The sequence below is a fragment of the Crocodylus siamensis genome, chromosome 3 (assembly GCF_052110815.1).
Source record: "Crocodylus siamensis isolate JL-2025a chromosome 3, ASM5211081v1, whole genome shotgun sequence".
NCBI classification, from domain to species: Eukaryota; Metazoa; Chordata; order Crocodylia; family Crocodylidae; genus Crocodylus; species Crocodylus siamensis.
In genome coordinates this window covers 94480416-94504576 of record NC_143397.1, presented here as the reverse complement: position 1 = coordinate 94504576, position 24161 = coordinate 94480416, and the positions used below count along the sequence as shown (strand labels likewise).

General features: G+C 39.7%; 1 protein-coding gene across 2 annotated transcripts in view; it reads left to right on the top strand.

Annotated features, from left to right (window-relative positions):
- The window catches only part of LINGO2 (leucine rich repeat and Ig domain containing 2), a 958258-nt gene that overhangs the window by 218465 nt on the left and 715632 nt on the right, over nucleotides 1-24161 (top strand). The window contains exon 2 of one of the 2 annotated variants that reach the window (XM_090038821.1): nucleotides 9415-9516. The exons of the other annotated variant lie outside the window; for it this stretch is intronic. The gene's annotated coding sequence lies outside the window, so the exon portion shown is untranslated. The remainder of the gene's footprint in view (nucleotides 1-9414; nucleotides 9517-24161) is intronic. 2 annotated transcript variants of the gene reach the window in all.

Below are 24161 nucleotides of genomic sequence, written 5' to 3'. Positions count from 1 at the left end.
TTCCACTGTAGCCTTCATCTGCCTTTGCAGCTGTTGAGAAGTATGCCAATCTTCATCTATCTGTTCTAATTTTGAGGTCTTTGTTATATTGTGTTGGGCTGGTGTGCATCTGATACCTCACCTTTGACCTTACCGCCATGGGTGAACCTACAAGGAGTACAAGACTCCTGATGGTGTTTGTCTTAAGGTCATTGGTACATGCAAGCCTCTTTAACCCATCAAGGTGTCAGTCCATGGAGAGGAGGGGGAGAAGGTACACTGAAATAAAAGGATGCTCCTATAACTAATCCTCCATCAAAAAGAGGGAAAAATTGAAATGTTGTCTTTACATATCATGTCCTGGGGGCATAAATAAAAAGCAGTGTTTGTTCAAATTGTATTACATCAGCCTTGTTTACAGTACTGATAGAGCTGGCAAATAATATGTAATTGGGGCTGAACAGAAAATCCTTTATTTTTTTTTGTCCTCCATCTTTTAAAAATTGCAGTTCTTTTGGAGCTGTAAAAGGGGCAAGGAAGGGATCATATAGAGCCAGTCCAATATTTGGTTCAAATTTTAACCTTTTAATCCCAAGTAGTATGAATTAAAACTTTGAAATTATCTTTATTTTCAAACAGGAAAAATATATTTTTTCATTTAAAAGTTGTTTAAAATGTTAAATTTGATTTTTGAAGTATTTAAAAAAAATCAAGTAAGAAGGGGCTATTTCAGTGCATCTCCCTTTACAAATAGTTTGTGTCAACAAAATGACATTTTTCTGATTGTTTGATTTGGGGTGTGGGGTGTGGGTGGGAAACAACTAGTTAGAAAACACTTACCAGTCATACTTAAAACCTCGCTTTCTTCAATACATCTTTTGCTTGTAACCAACCACTCTTGGTCTCATGTTTTTCCTCATTGTCCATGTTGTTTAAATAGAATAGTAACTGACAAAATCTTCAAAATTCAGAAGGTAAGCTAAATAAATCACTGACATACTCTGCTTTTAATATTGTGTCCTTTTCCTTTGCCAATGCTTTGAGTGTTTTACTTGCAAATAGCCTTCTGACACTTCTACAAGTGGCCAATCAAACCTGTGTATATATAAATTACTTAATTTTCTTGCAAAGAACACAACCTCACATAAAGCATGTGCTGTGATTTTGGAAGAAAGGATGTAGGGATTCCATACATCCGGCCTTCTGCCCCTGAGTCATGGCCGACTTTGTACATAGAGTTAGTCCTTCATGGGAACACAGTGTGTCCAGTAAGTGTGGCACCAGGAAGTTCCTGGTGAGATACCTGCCTCACCCAGATTATGTCAAGGGTTGTGTTGCACAGGGTTAGACCCCTGGACCTTTGCAAGGGTAGTAGCAAAACTTAATTCTTTAGTGTATGTATTTTTTAAACTAGTTCCTATTAATAAAGTTGTTTCCATACTATAGACTCATCAAGATGTTGCCAAGAGTTCACCTGCTGCTTCAGGCACATGCTGCAGTGCTCAGGCAATAGCTATGCCCATACAAGGGTTAACACAGGACTCTGCCATCTTAGGCAGCTGCATGGTTTTCACAGTGGCTCCAGGCATTCTGCTTTTTCAGTGAAGAAATAGCCTCCCCACTTAAAACACAGAGCCCAATTTTGTGGGATTGAGTTTGGAGAGGGGAAGTATATGTATGTGAGGAAATATGGTAATAAGTCATATTGGGATTGTTCTCCCTATATTTGTTGTATTAGACTGGGAAACTGATTGATAGGATAAAACAGGAAAAACAAATTTCCTGTTATAACAATAAATTTATTATACCAGATTCACAGTAAGACAGGTAACCTCCATAACCTATATTTATTTTCAAGTGAAGAAATACAGCCTTGCTGCTACTATATGTTCAGTACAGTGGAGATTTCCTTCATGAATGTGGATTGCTTTTGGAACAGGTGATATTTAGACTCGAATACAATTTTTTTCAACAAAATATTTTTTCCCTCCCCTTCAGAAAATATTGATTCTTAAACACAAAATGTTCTCAAGAGAAAAATTAGTTTAGATAAATCTTGCAATTTTCACCACTTAGAGGAAAGCTTCACAATGGTCAAAACTCTTCATTCCAACATTTTCCTAATGAAATTAGAACATTAAACTTTAATTGTTGTTTATGTTAATCTAGTTTTAGCATTGATATGAAAGGAATGACGGCTGAGTTTCCAGAAGAAGGAAGGTTGGTTTTGACATAAATCATATAGGGGCAGGAGGCACAAAGAAAGGAGACAAGTGCAATGGAAGAACAGAGATCATGGACAAATTTATGAAAGAACACTGAGAAGGCAGACAGGTAGAATTGTACAGAGCTGTGGAACTAAAAATAAGTTTGAAGATTTATGGAACTTGTACACAAAACTCTTATTACCCTTAAGGGATCATTTATTTCTTGTCTGCAAGGTTGGGATTTTCTTTCCTTTTAGGACTCGTCTGTGACAACTGCACTTCTCAGACATGTTTTTTCAAGAATGTGTGTTCACAGATATAGACTTACAGTAGACAAGGCATCAGGCTCAAAACTCTGTAATACCCTTGCAACAGATGAGAAAGAGTGCTACTTTTACCATCCTCAAATCACACAGTGAGATTAAATCTTCACCTTATTTGCCAAAGTTCATTAAGCATATAGAGTACAATTGCCTGTGCTGTAGAGACTTTTGGGTTCAATAACCACAGGCATACATGAATGAGAAGAATTGAACAACAAACTTTAATTGTGGAGCAGTAGGCAATCTCTACAGACCCTTTTCTCTTTTTTTAACTAGCTGTTCATTAACTGAGAAACCATTTCCCAATTCGCAGCTTTTCTAAATAAGGAAGTGTCTCTAAATTACAACTTTTATCACTACTTGCAAAATTGAATTAGGGGACCTGAATATATATCTATAAAAAAAAGGGGGTAAAGAACTGACCATTTACCCTTACCTGCCACTCAGAGTCTCTTAGCTCTTAATATAGTCTTAATAAGTGGAGAATATCCAAACTGTAGCAAAAAATATCTAATAAATATTTATAGCAAATAGTAAGAAAGGTAACTAATGAACAGATTCATGAACTGTGGGTTGGAGTGGCCACATGAAGAAAGCTCAGTGGAATAGTGGAACAGGTGCATTAGTATTAATCAGAAAGTGTGGCTGTGTGTAAAGAGTTCAGCATCAGGTTTGGGTAGAAGAGGGAGTTTTCAGAGATGTTAAAGAGGAAGAGAGCAGTGAAGAAAAAGAGCATGAGGTATCAAAGTGGCACCTGCTGCTCACTGCTAACATTGTGAGTAGAACTGGTTTGAAAAAAAACACTTCTTCAGGAGATCTCATGTGCAAAGTATGCAGATTAGAACTTTGACAGCTTTTAGGCTCAGTCAGAAGTGCAAAGGCAAAAAACTGAAAAAGTTGAATGAATTTTATGAGGGGGGTAGCATAAATGTGGAAAAAGCACAAGATAAAATCCCAGTGAAAATGCTGGAATAAATTGTACCTTAAACCTGATTGTCTTCAGTGTGTTTCTAAAGGTTTGAATGAGAAAATGTGGTGTTCTGTGTGCAATATCAGAATATTATCAGCTATTTAGTCATGTTGATGATGTGTTGTGTTAGGTTTATCAGTGAGGGGCTGATATTATACTTTATATAGGAGGATTCAAACACAGAAAAATAGCATTTCTGCAACTAATATTGTATACTTAGAAGCTTTATCTCTTAATTCATTTCATTACTCATTCTTGTTACTGTCACCTGCAATTGGTCTTTTTTTCATCCTGTTCATTCACCAAACAGAAACATCCAATCTAGAGGAACCAATGTAAGTATAGGTTGGTGAAAGAGAAGAATATACCTATTTCGCTGTGTATTAAAGAAACAAAACAAAACAAAGTTATTAAAATAATGGTTTCAGATGTTATAAGTACATATGCACTAATCAACTTGTGAACTAATCAGATGCATCAACTTTGCTTAAGGAGTCATCCTTCCTTGAGCCATTTATTGCTTCCTTCATTTACTTTGTGACCATGGGTGCTATTATCTTTAAATACCACTGATGCAGTCATCTTTTGCTTTCTGATTGTGTATGCTCCTGCTCTGGCTTCTTCAGCTTTTGAATACTGATTCTAAATGAGATGATAGAAATTCTGGGACCAAAAACTACTATTCAGCTGCTTTTGGTTCCAATGTCTCTTGCACAGTGTGACCAAACTGTTACAGAATGTGAGCTATGTAAGTAGTCATTTGAGAACTCAGGAGTTAAACACATAGATGGTGACTCTTTGATTTGCTTGCTTGTTGCATTTAAAAAATTGGTATGCACATATTTGTCCAAAAAGTGAACTTATTTATTGAAATTCTAAGTTCTGTCTTGTCTTTCTAAGTTCTATCCTTTTTGTGGCTGCAGTACTGTTAAGGGCACGACGTTGCATTAATTATATGTGCATACAAGGTACCCCCCCAAAATGGCAAAACCCCACATCTGTCAGAATAGAATAAGAAATCAGAGTAGTTATATGCTGTATATGTAGATGCACACTTCAAACATAAATATAAAGTACAGGGATCAAGGGAGGATCTCAATTTATTCACTGTGCATATTATTGGTAGGGACCTATCTGACTTGCAGTGAGAGAGAGCATTTTTTGCAGCTTGGCCATGGCCCAAAGACCTGATTTTGCAGTGTCCCTACCCCTTGATGCTGATTGGCCCTGCCCCTTGGCACTGATTAGCAGAGAGGCCCCGGGGAGGGACAAGGGGGCAGTAGGCATCCTGACTGCTGGCTGCCCTTCACGTAGCCCCACCTTTTGGTGCTGCCTTTTGTGCCACCTTGTCAGTTGGTGCTTTCCTTTCCTGGGTGGTCTTCTGACTGGGCTCCGCAGCAGCAGGAAGAACCATTGGCTTCCATTAGGGAGCCAGCATTTTTTTTGGCTGATTTTCCTGGGAAATTGCAGCCAATGCCATTTTTCATGGCCATTGCAGAGATCACCATTTTTCACAGTTTCCACAAAATTGACACCCCCCCCATGATTTAAATAATTATTGGCTATAGGGGTGCACTGATTAAAAATGTTGGGGCCGATACCAATGGCCAATTTTTAGCAAGCCATATCATATGCATTCAATTCCAATATGCAGCTGGGCAGCATGGAGAGTGGAGTCCAGCTGGTAAATCTGTTGTGAGGGAAGGGTTTGCAAATCAAGGTCCTTGCTGTGAGGGAGGGAGTGGGGCTGGGGCTGGGGCAGGTGCTGCACAGCTGGGGGAGAGCATGGGAATGAGCCCCAAGTGGCTCATAAAGGGAGGGTGGTAGGGGAGCTCCCGCTGTTGCATACAACCTGGGAGGGCACGGGGTGAGGGCAAGCTACCACACTGGGATGGGGGGTGGGGGTCTTCCTGGTGGGGGGCTGAGCTCGGGATGGGCAGTGACAATGCTGGGAGGGGGCTAATGGGGTGGGACTGCAGCCAGCCCAATATTTGCCATCACCCCCACAACCCAGCGTGGCCCCGTCCAGTCCCCCACCAGGAAGAGCTCAGCCCAGCCCCAGTTCCAGCCTGCAGCAGCAACCCACCCTCCACCACATCCAGATATAAGACACTCGTCCCCCATGTCCTCCCAGGGTACATGCCGTGACAGGAGCACCCCCCCCCCCGACAAGCTGCTCACAGTTCTGTTACCTGCCCTGCCCCAGCCCCACTCTCTCCCTCACTGTGGGGGGGTCTCAATCTGCTCCCCCCACACCCATTTCCTTCCCCCACAACAGACTTACTACGTGGACCAGATGCTCTCCACGTTGCCGGGCTGCAGTTGTGTGCATGCACAGGGCATTTATCAGTGGCATTATCGGCCACATCAACCAAAACAACCAATTGCTGATAAAATTTTCTTTATATCAGTGCTGATCAGATATGGAAACAATGCACTTCTAATTGACTCACTAGGTGGCAGAAGTGTTCCATTCACTAAAGCAATGATTTTCAACCTTTTTACATTCAAAGACCCCTAAAAAAAAAATTGAATGCAGGTGCAGACCCCTTTGAACTGTAGGTGTGGGTATTCCCATACTTTTGATTGATCTTAATCATGTTTTGTGACCCCTTTAGATATAGTCTGTTGATCCCCAGAGGTCTGTGGGCCAAAGGTTGCAAACCACTGTGCTAAACTAGTAGACCTCATGAGAAACTGGGCACCTATAAAAGATGCGGTGGTACTAAGGTACCAGAGCTAATGGAAACCTGGTATAGCTTAGTACAGTCATCTGTTATTTCTGATAAGATGAACAAATTGATATAGAGGAAGGGAACAAGTTGACTCAAAGAAATATTCAGAAGTCAATACTTGATGGAAGGAGTTCTCTGGATCCTTGAGTTTCATTGGGGAGAAAAGGAGAATTGTGCCGACAGCAGGGCAGAACCTGGACACGGAACCTCAAATGGGATGGTTCCGTTCTGTCTTTTATCTTTAGGAGTACACAAAGGCAGTCTATAGTTAGTGAAAGTAGGTTTTTAAAAAATATATAACCTATTTTAATGATTTTCAGTATTCTCATGCAGCCATATCAATCTTGATAGGTGTTAACTACCTAGAAATTAAAAAAAAATCTTCAAAAACCATTTTTCCTTCAGCTGTGTTTCTTGAGGCAGGTCAAGTGTTAATGGTGATGGGTTTATGATAGAAAATAATTTTATTCTCCTTTTTTCTGCCACGTATGAACAAGTTGTCTTATCCTAGCCATATTTATGTAGTGAGGTAACGTGTGTGTGATGTACTGTGCATAATGTATGGATTAATGAAAATGTCTAGTAAGTGGATAGTAAAATAGACAGTACCTGAAGTGATATGTTTCTTTGTTGTTTTTGTCAATGGATATTACTCTTCCATAATTCTTAACTTTAGTTATAAAAAAGTATATGAATGTTGATTTATATGGTCTCTTAATTTGTAATACACAGTATTAATACCATTACATTCATGTTGCTGAAGTAGTATAAAATATGCATTACAAAAGAAATAACAGGCAATTAGAAAGTACCCCAACATATGTGCAAAAGGACAGAAGAGTTTGAGTTTGTATGTGCTATTTTAATCTTCTCCAAGGAAACTAGTTTTGCTCAGATTGTCAAAGAAATCACCCCAGGGTATAGAATAACCATGCAAATAACAACCTGGTAGGTGAAAATTTTAGAAGTGGCTGATAATAGGATATTAGAATAGAAATGTTTCTGCAGCTTCAACTGTAGAAGGCATGTCTGCTGCCATACACTGTGTCAGTTTAACGGTGTATAATTGATAGCATCTGTTGAAAAAAGCTATGGCTTACAAAAAGTTATACAGCTCTGAGTTAGTTGGTCTATAAGATAGAAATCTACCCTGTCTTTTAATTGTGAATAAACCATAAATTAAAATCGGTTATTATTGTTATCAGAATCATTTAGACTAGTGATACAATAGGTATTAATATTAGGGCTGTGCAAAGCTTCAGGTGGTGATTTGATTCGGAGGAGATTTGGCCCGATTCAGTGGCCAAATCTCTGAATCAAATCGGGGACCAGTTTAAAGGTCCAAATTGATTCAAAGCTCTTCCAATCTCGGAAAAGATTCGGAGAGCTTTGATGATTCAGACAGTCCCCGGTGGCTGCAGCAGGGAGCTGCAGCTGACTCTGAACTGGTAAGTACTAGGAGCAAGGGGCTGGGGGAGGGGGGACTGCCCCCACTCCCCCAGCTCTCCCTATGGCTGCCCCCGCCTGCCCCAGCTCCTGGTGCTTTAAAAAAAATCTGGACTCACTGGGCATTGCTGGGTGGGGAGGAGATCCCTGCTGCCCCTCACTGCCCCACTCTACATGGAGGGCTCTGCACGAGTCCCCCAACCTCCCTTCGCTCCCCGCGGCCCCGCCACAGGTGCCCCATCCGGGCCAGCTTCGGCCTTTTAAGGAAAGAAAAGCGGAGAAAAGCCCCTGGAATCACTACTTCTGCAGTGGCCTCGGGGCGTTGGGGGGGCTCATGCAGGCATGAGGCAATGTGGGGCAGCGGCAATCGCCCCTGACTGGGAGGAGCAGTAAGTGCAGGTTTTTGTTTTTTTGTTCTTAAAGGGCTGGAGCTGGCCTGGGCAGGGCACCTGTGGGGGAACTGGGGAAGTCAGGGGGTTCATGCAGAGCCCCCCATGCAGCATGGGGCAGTGGGGGGACAGCGGGGATCACCCCCTGCCCAGCAGCACCCAGTGAGCACTGGGGCTTTCTTTTTAACAAGTGCCAGAGCTGCAGTGGGCGGGGCAGCCATCGCTTCAGGACAGTGATTCCAATTGTTGCACAACTTGCCAATTGCTCAAATCATGAGTGAGACCTTACAAAGGGAAATAAGGCAAAATGCCACATTTATTGGTTACATGAATTAGACCGTAGAGGTTTGGACACACCATTCATACAAACATACACAAATTATTATGCACATCATTACACACATACACAAAACATCCGTGAACATATATCAGATATAGTTACCAGCAATAGTTGCTCAATATCAGCATGGGGTGGCCAACCCTGGCTTGTTGAGTAGATGATGATGTTAGAAGATAGCAGCTGGAGAAATATTTTGGAGATAGCAGCTTAGAGACAGCATTTTGGAGTGGGGTGAACAGATGTATCTATGCTCTGATGGAACAGCAGTAGAGAGAGAGAGAGAGAGAGAGAGAGAGACACCCAACTTGGCATTTTTAAAGTCTTTTTTTATAGGGATTGGCATCCTTTGTTTCAGTGCTTTGGGGGGTTTTCCATACCCAGCTTCTGTTGTTACATTTGTTTCTCATTCATCCTCTTCTTATCTTATGCCTGGTGTGTCCTTGCTGCCCATCTAGCAGGATGTGTGCCTTTCTCATCCTTGTTATCTCCTGTTGTGTTTTGGCATCAAAGGGATTTTTCAGCCATTCATTAATTAGTTTACTGACTGGTAACTTACATTTGGCACCTTGTTGCTTACATAAACAGTTAAATCTTCTTCTCATCTCTGTGCCGCTCTTTCACCATTCACCCTTTTACACACACTCGTACATAAAGGCTATGCAGAGTTCATTCACTTATGTCAAGCAGAAGGATACAAAATGGAGTTTTGAAGTTGCTTACAGGACAAGACTAACATGGTTACGTGTCACAATTATTACATTCTATGTTAACATCAGCTTCATTAGTTTAGTTCCTGCTACAGAATCACCAAATCGAATTGCTGTCCTGCTGAATTGGCGGACTCTGAATCCAAAGCGAATACTAGCCACTTTGCGCCGGCCTATTTAATATCTACAACTGCATATTATGAACATTTATAGAGAGATAAAGGAAGTTAAGGATGAGGGCATGCATAAGAATCTAGAGATTGTTGAAAAGTGGAAGAACTTTACCTTAGTTCTCAATATTTCTTTGCTTCTTAATAGGAAATCCTCTGGAGATGGTTTTAAGATGTAGCACTCTGCACATTGGACTATAAAAGCCCAACTGACTGAAGCAGTGTGACAAAAAACTCTGTCTGTCTTGTGGTAAGATCAAAAACACGTTGGACTCTCTTCACTTGTTCAGATCAATGTTAAATGTTAAGAAGTGTGTAGTGTGTCACGTTTCAATAGTTGTAGACTTGGTTGTCAGGTTAAAGTCAAATACAAACTATCTTGGATGAATTTTAATAATTTGCTTTTACAAACAAACGATTTTTTATGTATCAGAATAATGCCTTCTGCTGTATGGACAACATATGCTGAGATGCAAACTGAGAGAAATTTTGCTTTTTCTCATTATACTGAAGCTGTGCCTTTTAAAGGTATTCTGGTATAAGGGACTCTTCTCTCTGAAACATGCTAAATCTTTATATGATCCTTTGTGACAAAGTTTAGAAGTGAAAATGAAGCAGTCTTAATCTAAGGTATCTTTACTCAATGGATCCAATTTTCCACGGGAATTCAGGGAAGAGAGAGGTAATTAGCTATGTTAATCTATATACCATGTTTACTCAAATCTTCCCCATTCAACCTTGCCTTAGATTCAGGTACAAGCAAGGACAGGAGGAGGCCAGCTGCTGTGGCTCCAACTCTGATCATGAGCCTGGGTTGGAGCTGGAACCAGAGCCTGTGCCTCCCTGCAGCCTCTGCTCCTTCACTGCTGCTGAACTTCTAGCTCTGTCTGAGGCCCACTTTTGGCAGTACCAGGGAGTATGGAGTACATACTGGCTTGAACCCCAGCTGAGCCACACAGTGGCAGCACCTGCACTGGCATGGTCCAGGAAAGGGGCTAAAGCTGCTCCTGCCACAACAACTGATGCATAGCCAGGCTGGGTCCAGAGGCCACATGTGATCTGTGCTCCATACTGCTGGGCTGCACCTGGAGCCAGAGCTATAAGGGAGGAATTTAAGTGGTGGGAGGGGGAAGGAAGCAATGGGGTGGTGGCATGGGGGACAAGTAGTGATGGAACAAAAGAGGCCAAGGGGGAGGGGAAGGGGGATGCACATCAGGGTGGGCAAGCAGCAAGGGGTAAAAGTACTGCAGGGGCAGGTGTGGGGCATACAGGTGCTGGAGGGGCAGGCAGCATATGGAGCAACAGGTGGTAAAAGGCAGGGGTCAAGCTAGTTGTGTGTCCTGCTGCCTGTCCCACCACCTGCCTGCCTGGGGAAAATAATTCAAGATGACCCTCCAAAAATTCAATTCTAGACATTGAAAATAGTTTAAAAAATTAAGTTTGCCATGTCTAGAATATAATTATTGGGGGGGTTGTCTTAAATTCACAGTTGTCTTGCAGTTGAGTAAATACAGTAACTACTACTTGTACATTTTTTTTTTTTTATTTTTAGGGGGGGAGGATAGTAAGGCAGTGGCAGGAGTGTACTTACTTTTACTTGATTGCACATAGTATTTCTTCTGTTGCTCTGTTCCCAAGTATACTAAACTCATGCTGTTACATTAACTAAGTACATCAACTCTAGGAAACAGCAGCAAAGGAGGTGTTTCCTCCTCCTGCTACCTCCCCCTATTGTTTGCCTTATTTTGTCTATTCCTTCTGCAGCATGTCCTGATTGCTGGGCAGTTTTTGCAGAGGCTGCATCACATGCAGTCCTTGGACAGCAAGAGGTTGTCAACCCCTGCCATAGAACATAAGACTGCTTTCAGTGTCATGCCTATAGATACCTAACTTTAAGCATCCAGAATTGAACTTCCTTGTAGAAATAAATTTAATTCCATTTTGAAATGCTGAGGTGAGTTCCTCACATCAAAGGCAAGAGCTCCAGCAACATTGGTGAAAATAAATGGTCTCAAAGGAAAATAAATTCTCCCCCAAAATTCAAACTTACATGGTGTAGCAAATTATTTGATAATGTCATTTTTTGGCAGAGAAATGGAGTATTTATGGGGTATATATCTGGCCATTGGGCTTTTCCCTTTTATTTAATGATCACAGTGTTTCCATGTCTAATGTGATCTGTTAAAGAATAATTAAATTTTATTGCTCAAATGCACACATTTTAAGAAGTTGTAACAGTTCCTAGGCACCAAATTTATTTTATATTTAATGAAGGAAAAGGAACTATAGAGTAAAACAATTAAAATAGTTGGCTGGTTGGTGTTTCTGTTGCAAGAAACAAAAATGATCCATTGCAGATAATAGGGGTGTAATAGCAAATAATAAAGTAATTTGAAGGGATATAAGTCTTTGGTGAGAAGGAAGACATTTTTTTCTGAATGCAAGTTATCTTGAAGTGATCTACTACATGACTGGGTTGGTTTTTTTTTTAAACTTGTTAAAGCAGCTGCTACTTGCCAGTCAGTGATAGGATATTGGACTACCTGGAACATTCTTGATAGAAGATGATTATTGTTGTCTGCCTTTAGAAACCATCTGATTTTTCTTCCATTAGCAATATTTTTTACAACCATTGCTAAGCAACAGCTAAGAGAAACCAGGGATGAATCTGGGAGAGTAGTTTACGTAGCTAACTCTGGAGATAAATGATGCAGAACTTGGAACTTTGTTTGCATTTCCTTGTAGGTGTCAAACAAATTTACTTAAACTCATTTTAACATGGAGCCAGCTGACTGGTAGCTTTAGTCTCCATGGTAAAATTGGTGAACTCTGCCAACCTTCCTTAGGACCATTAGGACATGAGAATGTGTCAAGAATTAATGAAGCACTGTAGCTCTTCTCTCTCTTCTCTCTCGCTATAATGTTATTTAAACTTTTTGCCTCAGAAAAGACACTTGATAGCTAAGGATTTGCATCAAATAATTACTAATTTGGCCATGTTCCACATAAGTGTAGAGGATGTCAAGGTGGGTGGGGGTCCACTCAAGGTTGACTGAGGCATATTTTATAATCAGTGAAAGAGGGAAATTTGTCCCTTCACACTTTAGAAGGGTGGTAACTAATGTGTGATTGCAAGATACTTGGCATAATTAAATTTGTCACTTGGAATGCAAATGAAGGTCCTGGTCCTTGCAGATACAAAAGAATGTGTCAAGGCTTTCAGCTTATTCTGGTCACAGATCTCTGAGATCCTGGTGTCTAAAATGTAGCTAATGACTAGCTTGAGTGCTTTTAAAAGGGTTTTGCCACTCCACAGCTCAAAGTGAACTCTATTACCCTCTCTCCATAGACCTTTTCTCCTTTAAGATGCGCAAGACAACTTTTCATAGTTTCAAGGGCATTTCAGGCAGAATGCGCATAATAATGTTAATTGCAGAATTCCTTAGACACCTGTCAAAGTCCTGAAGAGATCAGCCTGTTAATTGGCATTGTGTATTCAGATAGAGCTCTGCAAGCAGCAGGAGCCTTGGCTACATCACAGTTGCCAGTTAAGTAGGGACAATCTGTCGTTAATGGACTGTCTGTCAACAGCTCAGCACAATTTATCTGAGCCACTAGTCAGTTCAACCCTGTTTTCACCTTTTAACTTCACCTGTATGTTTTACAGTCTGTCTTATGTCATCAGTGGCTATGTGTTTTGGCAACATGTCTTTACAGGGACAAATAAGATTAAGAAGGGGTAGGAACAACAACAGAAAAACCCTTCATTGGGCACAGAAACTGGAAGCATTTAGAAGAATGGAAGTTGGGCGGTTTGCACAAAAATGAGATAACTGAAGTGAATTGAGGCTCTGGGACCAGCTGCCACTACTCCCTGATGGAGTGTAGTTTTAAAAAGTGCCAGATTTTTGATAATTTCAGATTTTTGATATCCAGATATATGAGGTCATACTGTAGTTGCAGACACTCTATCTAGAGCACCAGTTAGTTGACCACCAACAGAAGAAGAAATAGCTTTGAAAAAAGATGCTAATGCATATCTTGACCATGTTCTGACTATGTTGCCTATACCTGCTACTGGACTTGAGCAAATTAGAAATAAGCAACAGTAGGACAGCACTGGCCAGAAATTAGTTAGTTTGTTAAAATGGATGGGGCCACAGGATGTAATTTCCAAAAGATCTACAGGCATATTGGCAGGGCCAAAATGACCTCCATATAGCCAGTTGTCTGCTCCTTAAAGGACGATGTATTGTGATCCCTCAGGCACTTAGGGAAGAAATGGATATCAGGGCATAAACAAATGGAGGGCAAAAGCACAAAAATTTCTATAGTGGTCTGGGCTGGCTAAGCAAATGCAAATTTTAGTAGGAAGTTGTGATGAGTGAAACAAAGAAAAAAGACCCTATCTGGAGTCATTGCTTTCTACAAAGATACCAGAAAGACATTGCCAGCAGGTAGCAACAGATTTATTTTTCTGGAAAGGACAAGCATGTGTTGTCATAGTTGATTTTTTTTTTCTAGATATATTGACTTGACTTTACTTACCTAGACTTCCTTAGCACAGCTCATCCAAAAACTGAAGTGTGTATTTGTGAGGCAAGGCATTCCTGCATTGGCATGGTCCTCATTGGACAGTGGACCACCGTTTACCTCTGAGTTCTTACAGTTTACAGAAAACTTTGATTTTTAGCATCACACTAGCAGTTCTCATTATCCCTAGAGCAGTGGAGAAGCTGAGAGATCAGTGCAGACTCTGAAACAGCTTCTACATAAATCCAGATATCAATATTTAGCACTTTTGGTGTATATCAGTCTACACCGTTGGCATCAAGACTTTCTCCAGCTGAGCTGCTCATGGCATGATGATTTAGGACACCATTACCTATTACACCAACAGAGCTTAACCTTAGATGGCCCAACCTACAAGAATTAAGAAATGAGATGATGAATTCTAAAGCTTCAGCTGCAAAGGAACTTCCGTATTTGACACACAGCAAAACCACTATGAGAGCTGCTGCCGGGGGAGTTTGGCTCAGAAGTCCCCAAATATGTGGAACTGGCCAAAATATGGTAAACATCCCTAGATCCTGTTTAATGGAGATTCCTGAAGGCCTTCTCCAGAGAAATAGGGCTCATGTTCAATATCTTCCACTTCAGCATAAAGAGGATCAACCATTGCAAGAGACAGGGGCAGAGCATGAAAATTAACTTCCTCCTCCAGAAAGTCAGCGGGAGACTGCTGCAGGCATTGTGAGAAATTGGAGCTCTAAAGAGGTTAGAACAAGGTGTAGAAAACTGAGCAGACCTCTGCAAAGACTTGACCTTTAAAAATCCCTTTATAGTTTTAGATGTATATATTGGTTGGTTAGTATAGCATTGTGAGTGCTTACAGATGTGGAACCCTCCCCCCCACCCCCCCCCAAAAAAAAAAAAAGCCCCCAGCCCAACAACAACAATGCTTTACTTTCAGCTCGGCATGCCCCCACACCAAGCGCAGGGCATGCCCAGAAAAAGCATTGCGATAGTTTGACCTGGCTTGCCCAATGTCTGGGTAGATTGCGTGCTTCAGTGGGTCTTTTTGGCACTTTTATCTAATAGCGGATTGATGCTAAAAGTGCCAGAAAGTGTTGCTGAAGTGCCCAATCTATACAGATGCTGGGGAACCAGGCCAAACTAATGTGATGCCTCCTCCAGTAAAGTGCTGTGGTTTTGTGTGGGGGGGTCCACCTCTCTCAGCACCCTGCAAATAGTTTTAGGAGTTATAGTTTATTGTTAATTATTTATAATATGTTATAATCTTATTCTTTTTAAAGAATGAGATATGTGGAGTGATCAGAGACCTGGGCCTCCACATCCCCTAGCAAGGCTGTACTAGAGGGACTGTGGCATAGGTTGGGCAGTCCTGGGGGAGCCAGATTACAACTCTCACCATAGCTGCATGTGTGTCTCTCTCTCACCACAGCTGTTATATATTGTTGCCTGGGTTACCAGAAGACTAAAGTTGATGTTGTCCACAGAGTCCTTTCCACTAGTTCTACATGTTAATAAAAAATTAAGCCAACAATTTCATCATTTGTGATGTTTTCATCTTAGTACCTAGTTGAAAAACATACTGAATCAAATATCCTTTGAACAATTTACAAAGTCAATAGAAAACATAACACAAGCGTGCTTTATTTTGAATTACCTTTATCTAGTTAAAGCTTTTTTATTTTTGTCTATAGAGGAAACAGATGTACTTCACTTCCTCTTCAGGATTCCAGAATAATTACAATCTTTTTCTTCTGTGTATGAAATTAAAACCATTAACTTGCTTTTTATAACTAGATAACTTACAGTGATATCCCCCTATACTTTAAGGAATATGGCAAACAGTGGTGACACTAATTATCAAAGGCTGTTTCAAAAGTGTCTAATGGAAACTCTTATATAATAAGTCAATTAAATGACAAGAGAAAGATTTATGTAAATGATTGCATCAGAAGTATACATTACCTGCTTTAGAAGTATTATTGGAAATGATTACGGACACCGTTCAGTCTCGTTGGTCTTTTTCTATACAAGCTTCACTCTCCATACAGCACTTCAAGGCATGATGATGAAATCCAGGAGATGAGACTACATTTGTAACTAAACTGCAAAACAAAGTAGTGTCTCTAAGGCCCCCTATACGCATTACAGGTATCGCACAATTAATTGGTTAATTGTGCAGTTACCTCAAGATAAGCTACACATGCAAAGTACCTATCATGCCACAAAAAGCTCCTACCGGCCATAAAGTTAGATCTAAAAAATGTGTGTTAAGTATAGCTAGTTGTGGTTGAGCTTTTATTTGCACATGTAGCTGGTTCTCTCCTGAGGCTGAGCGCCCTGTCAGCTGATGAGCTTCCCTGCCACAGTGGTGCACCATGCCTAGCTGGGGCTGGAAGCCCCACAGCTAAGGGACTGAGAGGCTCAACTCAACTAAGCTGAGGGGCTCTTAGTGGTGGGGGCCTCCCAACCCTGGCTGGGCATGGTGCACCGTTGTGCCTGGGAGCAGCACCCAGCTATGTGGGCAATGCTGCTTCACTTGCCAAAATTGAAAGCTCAATAGTAGTCAGTTACAGTTGGAACACATTTTATAGGTCTAACTTTATAACTGGTTGGATATTTTTATGGCATGACGGGTACTTTGCGTGTGTAGCTGGTCTCAAGGTAATTGTGCATTTAATCAGTAAACTGTACAGTGTCTATAAGGTGCAGAGGGGACCTTATGCTTCAACTTCTTTTGAACCAGTATTTGAAGCATGGGCATGGTAGCACGGGGATGGGGAGTGACTAAAGTGCTCTGGCAGTTCTAGGAGGGTGAGCAATCTACAAGAACCTGTAGAATAGCCCCAAGGTTTGATAGTTGCGGTGGTTTATGAACAGCTTTTACTAAAATAGGCTTGATACAAATGCTTCCTAATGCCTGTCTTAACTATTTAGATTCTCAGCTCTTTAAGGCAAAAATATTAATGTGCACACAGTGGTTACAACGATAGATCACTGAAGTTCGTTGATCCCTTCAGTTTACAATAAAATACAGATAAAGGTAACATTAACTGGACACTTGTTTCCTGCCTTGGGTAAGCAGACCTAACCCAGTTTCAGTCCAATGTGCATATAGTACAATTTTAAGAAAATGTAATTTTCCTGAATTTATCAAGGCCATATGAGCATAATAAATCCCCTATGGAAAGAGCTTAAAAGATTTTTTTCCCTATATAAAACAATGTGATAATGAGAATATAGAGACTCATGTTAAAATAATAATAATAATAATAATAATAATAATAATAATAATAATAAAAATAATAAAGGTATTTAGCCAGCAAAACAAAGATTGAGAAAGGGGACGGGATGACTTGGTTACCAGAGAGGGAGAATTATTTAACATGAAATACAACATTGGCATAAGAGCAAATGGTTTTAAATTGCCTGGAAATAGCCAGAGCCTAAAAATTTTAAAGGATCTTCAGGAAGTAGCCTTTCAGTAGTAAAGTGGCCCAACACGCCTTCCCTTTTTTTTCTTGTCCCGCTTACCCCTTCCCCACTTTTTCTTTTTTCTTTTTTTGTGGCAGCTTTCTCCATGAAAGAAAGGCATCTTATGGAATCAAGTCCTTTGCTTAAGTATTTGTGCATTGAATATTATTGATTTGATCCAATCCTTTTAATAAACTGAAATGATTACTGAAATCTCGTTCTGCATATTAACAGCCCTACTTCACAACTGGAGCAATAATTATCACAGATATTTCAGGGAGTTTGTCACCCCAAAGAAGAACTACTGCAGCAGATCAGATGGTGCCTGAGATGCTAAAGTGAAAGAAATGGTGGGAATCTATGGCTCAAATTATCCAGGTCTTGCTCTAAAAGAACCATGTTCGCCCTCTCCCCTTTCCTCCTTCTCTCTACCCCTCTCTCTTTGCAGTTATCATTTTTTCCTTCTAATTCTTGTAGGAGAAAAAGAGGCCAGTGCAGTGCAGAAAAGGAGTTGGTGTCTCAATTCAAGAGGATACAAAGCTAATAGAAAAATCTTAACAACAGGAAAAAAAACCCTCTCTGGTTTTATACATCTGGCAAATTTATAAATATTCATTTTTTCAGGTCTTGTTTAGCCGACACCTGATTTGGCTGTGTGTACCACTTCATTGATATTAATGAGATTACACCAAGGATGTCCACTAAATTTTTCCGTGTCTATGATTTATGTTCCTAAATGGACTTTTTGTACTGGACCTGTAATCTCAAATCTGACTAAAACTGTACTTTCTATTTTCTCCTACCCAGCTTTTTTCCTTCTAGTTCCTGTTGCAAAACCTTTTAGTTGCTTAAATTAGCTTCATGTAACAAAAGGAAAAGGCTTCTCCAACTCCTCCTCAGTTCTCTGACTCTATGTCCAACAGAGCCAAGAAGTAAAATGATTCCTTAACAGGACATGACAATGTAAATCTCCATTGATGGATGGATTATGTGTAGGAGAGTAGTAAAAAAAATGCTAGTTCTTCTGTTAGGTGTGAATGTGCTTCAAATGTTTTGTTCCAGCTGCATTTGGAAATGTCTTCCCTTGCTATTTGCATCCATCAGTATAAACTATGGGCATTACCTCCTTAGGTAAGCCAGCCTTTTCTTTACTACAGACATTGCATTTCAATGGCAATGCCCTTTTCATCACAAGATGGTAGTTATTGCTGTTCATTTAAAATATGGATCTAGTCTCATAACTGCTGGTAAAATTATTTTTATATAATGGTGAGAGGTTTTTAATGGGTTTATTGTTTGAATTAGAGTAGCACAGAGAGGCCCCAACTAATATCAGTGACCTTTTGAGCATTGTATTGTGCAAACACACAATAAAAAATGCTCTCCTCAGAAACAGGCTCAGAGAAATGAATTTACATTTCAAAGCCATTCATCAGGTCAATGGCAAAGCAGGAGAAAGAATTGGGATCTTATGAGTCTCAGTTCTGTACTCTCTTCCTTATACCTCTCCTGCAACTTTCCTTTAAACATAAAGCTTAAAAGATTATAGGTTATACAGCAGATTTTTAAAAAGTGACTTTTTTCTTAAAGTGATTCTAAAATATTTTTCTATTCATAAAGAATAAAAATTAAAGTAACAACATGATATAGCAGTGAGATCAAATTCAATATAATCTCCAGATCACCTAGAATATTGCAAACATTCAATTTTAAATGAAAAGGCTTGTCATAGAGGTGAATCTCTCTACTATGCCATACATTATTAATACTACTCGAATTCATTTCAAATTGAATGCTCCTTCACATAAAAACTCCTGGAATTGAAACCATTTTTGATTAGGTTTACAAATAACATATTGTAAAATTTCAATTTTAAGTAAATCAAGCATCTCTTTTATTCTTGGTTACTTTTTTAAGTCTTTATATTGCCAAGAGCATGCTACTGTGAGCTTACAGTACGTACCATCATCAATCATACATCTTCATCAAAGACAAGAAACTTGAAAAACAGAAAATAGAGTGGTTCTGTTCCTTTCTGCAAGGTTTTTTTTTTTTACCTTACTGTTGAAAAAGATCTTTATTTTCTTTAGCTAACTTACATTTCATTAACAATCATAAAAAATTGTAATGTTCTAGGTGTGTTACTGAACATTTTGTGAGACCTGTTTCTCAGTCCCGGGAGAAATGAAGCTCTTGTGGCTAGTAATTGATGAGACTAGACAAAAGAGAATGTTGCTTGCTGTGCTGAAGTATGAAAATGCTTGAGCAAGCAACAAAGCACAGAGTTAAACAGATAGAATATAAGCAGCCTGCCAGGATACAGAAACAGAATTCCAGCAAATTAAGCTGTAAAGTTTATTCATTATTATATGACTATGTCTGCTTTTTATAAAGCCTTTCAGGGGGTATTTTTGTGATGTAATGTTCCTTGAAACTGTTGTTATACATATTGTAGTTGTGTGGAAATTAGAGTTAAGACACAGCATAATGTGAACATTCTCATCTGAACCAGTTGAAAATTATTTTTTGTATTAAAAGTAATTAGTAATCGTTTCTGGTTAGAAATAAAGTATAACTTTCAAATTGTAGTATACATTATATATATTACAAAATATATTCTAGCTCTAGTAGAATAGAATTGTATTAGAGACTGTGTACAGTACTGAATATTTTTCATGAAAGCATGTTATCAAATTTGGGAGATGGGAGATGTTTTTAGCCAGGGGACTGGCTCAGCAATCAATTGCATTTCTGGCTTTGCCATGGACTGCTTATGTGGCCTTGGGCATGTTGCTTAATCTCTTTACTTCCAGTGGTAGAGGCTAGTGTTTTGTCAGCTGCCTTGTGTTTCAGTCTAATAAAGCTGAGGCAACTTTGGCAAATGGTTTTATTACCGATGTTTTGAGAGTGGCCTTCAGGGGCTGAAATCAGTATTTTTAAATCCTGCTATCTGAAATGAATGACCAGATTGGTTTTCTAAAAAGCGGTAGAAAGCTCATAAATGTAAGTTGCTTTTCCATCGCTAAAATACAGAGGAATAAATACATAAAGTCAAAATACTGAATTTCCATTTCTTGAGAAATTCCAGAACTTTGATATTTCCTTACCTGAATTGGAGTCAAAAATCAAATTTTCTTGCTAATTGAAATTATTCAAAAATTAAATTTTAGAAATACCAGATGGCTTCCTCTAAGTGTTTCATTATAATTTTATTCCAATATTATAAAGCACTTGAAAAGTTGAAAGATAAAATTGAAATGAAGCGCTTCAATATTTCTGTTATTGGAAAGTTCCTGTTTTACCACAAATGAACTTTTTCCAATAGAAAACTGCCTTTAGAATTTTTCATCAGCTTTGATACCTAGTTTGCAGATTGAAACAGAGGGTTTGAAGTACTATTTGAACATACTTTGACAGTGTATAATTATATGCCACTTTTAAATCATACTCTTTTGCAAGAACTCTATACCAGCTTCATGGTACTGAAGCTGCTTTACCTATACTGTAATTGGGATAAATCTTTTGTCTTGTGTCAACTCATTAGGTACTGTTCAGTATTGGGCTAGCTCTCTGTTAATTCAGAAGTAGCCATCCATTAGGATCGTTAAAAGAAAATGAGCCAAAAAAGTAGAATTGTTTTAAGTCATGTAGAAGACCTGCCACTTTTATTGTGACAGAAACTAGAAGTGCCCTTGAGTCATGCTTAGCGTGTGGTCAGTGGTGTTAAAACAGAAATGCATGAAGGAAACCACCTGTGTTTTATACGCTGATGTCTTGAGATGACCACCCAAGATGCATATGTGCAGTGGCAAAGCCACTTGGGTAAGCCACTCCTATCCTTGCTCTTCAAGTACATGGACAATCATTCTAAAGACCAGTGAAGAGCCTAATTTTGTGGAAACTATTAAAAAATCAGGAGATGAAAACTTTAAGTGTACTACTGTAATCTGAGTGTCACAACCTACTAACCAGCCTCCTAGATGTCTGATTAAATCTTCAGAATTGCCATTAGACCTTGTAAAGATAGGTAGTAATTATAACTTTGTTTTTATTAGAGGGAAATTTTGAGGTTTAATACTGTCCTTTCTGCAAAAGTGGCCACACTTTACTCTGGGGATAAGTACAGACAGAAAACTGGAAGCTGGATCGATTCAGTCTTTGCAGGTTATTATAAACTGCATAGATTGAATTGATAGGCAAATGAACAGACTTTCACTTTTGATTCCAGAATTGCAGCACTATGCCTGAAGTGGGCCAAGCTAAAAGCCAAGCGAGCACTAGACCATGTTTCCTGCCTCAGCTGGAGCAGGCAGCTTGGGTCAAGGCTAGCCTACCTATCCTGTGGGTGGGGGTTTGCTGAGGACTGCGAGTTAACTTGAATCTGGAGGGGACCTGGGGCAAAAGTTCAACAAACTGCTTTAAGATAAATAAATAAGTCTGATACTACATCCATCTAGGTTTTGGTAACTTTGCAAGTGCTTTATGTGCACTGAACTTCTCTTGTGTTACAGATTTGAACCAGTATCTGATCACTTTATACTAGTTTGCATGTAACTTCTGTCCCTGGCCCTGAGGACCAACTCTTTTAAGTAGCTTTTCTTTTCCAAGAAAAGTCCCATTTGTACCTGCTGCTGAATGCATCCTGAGGTACAACTGAGGAAGACGTTGTGGTGGTCTCTGTCAATTCTCACGTTTGGTGCTGTAATCCTGAAGATGCCTCTTCTTTGTTTTTATTTTTTTGGGCTTTGAGGAGGAGTGGGACATTGCAGTTAAGGCACTGGTCTGAGATCAGATGCCTAAGTTAAATTCCCAGCCCTGCTATACAGATTTCCCATATGGTGTTTGGCAAATCATTTAATCTATTTGTCTCTCATTTATTTTCTTTTTTTACAGTTAGGATAATGCATTTTCTGTTTTGTTTATGTTGGTAGGGTTTTTATGGCAATATTTTTCTCATGTGCTTAACCCAGTTGATCCCTGATCATGGCAGGTCACTGACGACAGGCACTTAAGTGATACAGCTAACATAGAAATACCTTTTACTAAAGAATAAAAAAAATCAGAAGATTCTGGTAACTTTTTGTGTTTTCCTATTCTCAGAAGGGGTAATGCAAATAAGAACCTATTCCAATAAAATGCTCTGAAGATTAGTGAAAGTACTTTTATTTTAGTTGGGAGAAGGAAGACATGTGTTTGTAATGCTTGCTTTCATGGTAATATTGTAGAGTCCAGGGGTGACACATAGGTGGTGCACGCAGGTGCACCCCTGCATGTGGCGGTGCACTTCCTGCAAAAAGGCTCCACTAACACTGTCAGTGGCACCTATGGGTGGTCACTGCTTGCCACCCCACCTGCTGGCAGTGTCTGTGGGCAGTCCGTGATCTCCCCTGGATGTTGCCAATGTTGGTGGCGGTGCCTGTGGGTGGTCACCGACCCGTGCTCAGTGCTCAACCTTCCCTGGCTGCTGACAGCGCCAATGGCATCTGCAGAGCTCCCTGCCACTGCTGCACTGCCATGCAACCCCCAGCTGCCAGAGGCATGCACTGTTGGTAGAACGGATAGTGAACTAGATCCAGTATATGCTTGTTCTTCATTAACAGAACTCTTAAGCATTTTTCAGCTTTAGGGAAAAATTCTGCCCTTATTTACACCTCTACAGTCCATTTAAACTTGGTGGGGACTTGCACAACATAAGTTCAGGCATGATAATGCAAAGGGAGACATCTTCTGGGTTTGAAGATTTTACAACTTAATAGGATAAATTATGAACAATAAAACAATACTGGTAGGCAAAATGCATGCATTTTCTTGGCCGAGTATGAATTGGTATATCAAGGGCATAGGAAATTTTATCCCAATATTTTCAATTTTTCTAGGTTTACTACATCCTGTCTGGTCTTCTCCAAGCTTATTCTCCATGTGTTAGAAATCATTTATTTTTCTCTCATTGCAATGTAGTTATAGTTTTTCTTTAACTGTAAATCTTGTTCACTCATTACTATCCTGACGCTTTTCTTCACTCCTTTCCGGTTAAAGTGATACAAATTCTGCATCATTCTTTACTCCCCTGCTAAATCATCTTTGAAATTGATCCCGTTTCTGTCACTTCTGTCTTGGTTTGCTATGGACAAACATTCAAATCCCTATTTATTTTTTAAAGAGAGACACCTTGCTCTTCATAATAGATTCTGACTTTCCAAAGATACTAAACCCACCCTTTAACATTCTCTTTGCATTATCATCCTGGTCAGGAATCGTTTTTTAGTTGGCATCAGTAAAAGTAATGCTTAGCAGCTTCTGCTTCATTTCTTTCCCCTGTCATCTTTTCAGATGGCGCAGTTACTCAAAAGGAAAAGACTAAACTGACAGAAAATGTGGAACAATCCACCTGCATCAAAACGAATCACTTGAGATGTCAATAACCTTTGCAGACAAAATGATGAAGGGCAAGGCGCTGACTTTAACTTTCAGCTTTTCCTTATTTAGGACTGTTATCAAGAGCCTACACAGCATCTTGCTTTATACACTCCATTTGTTCTCATTGAAGATGCAGACTGCAGGCATATCACATATTTAACATTCAGCAACAGTGGAATCACTGCATCTTACAAGAAGTCACCATGCCTTACAAGAAAATGGCTATTAAAAATGTGTTAAACAGAAATGGGGGGATGAGCGCGGAGCAAGACATCTGAATTATGAACATTTTTATTGCTCTCTTTACTTTGGCATTGGAGCAGTGGTGCTCATAAACAAAGTGGTCTCTTCAATCTAATAGTAAGTATTAGTATACATACAAGGCAATAAATTCATCAGCTGGCTTGCTGGTGATTAATTTTGTTGTTGTCATTAAAATAAACATCCCAGTTGCATTTTGACCTCTGAAAG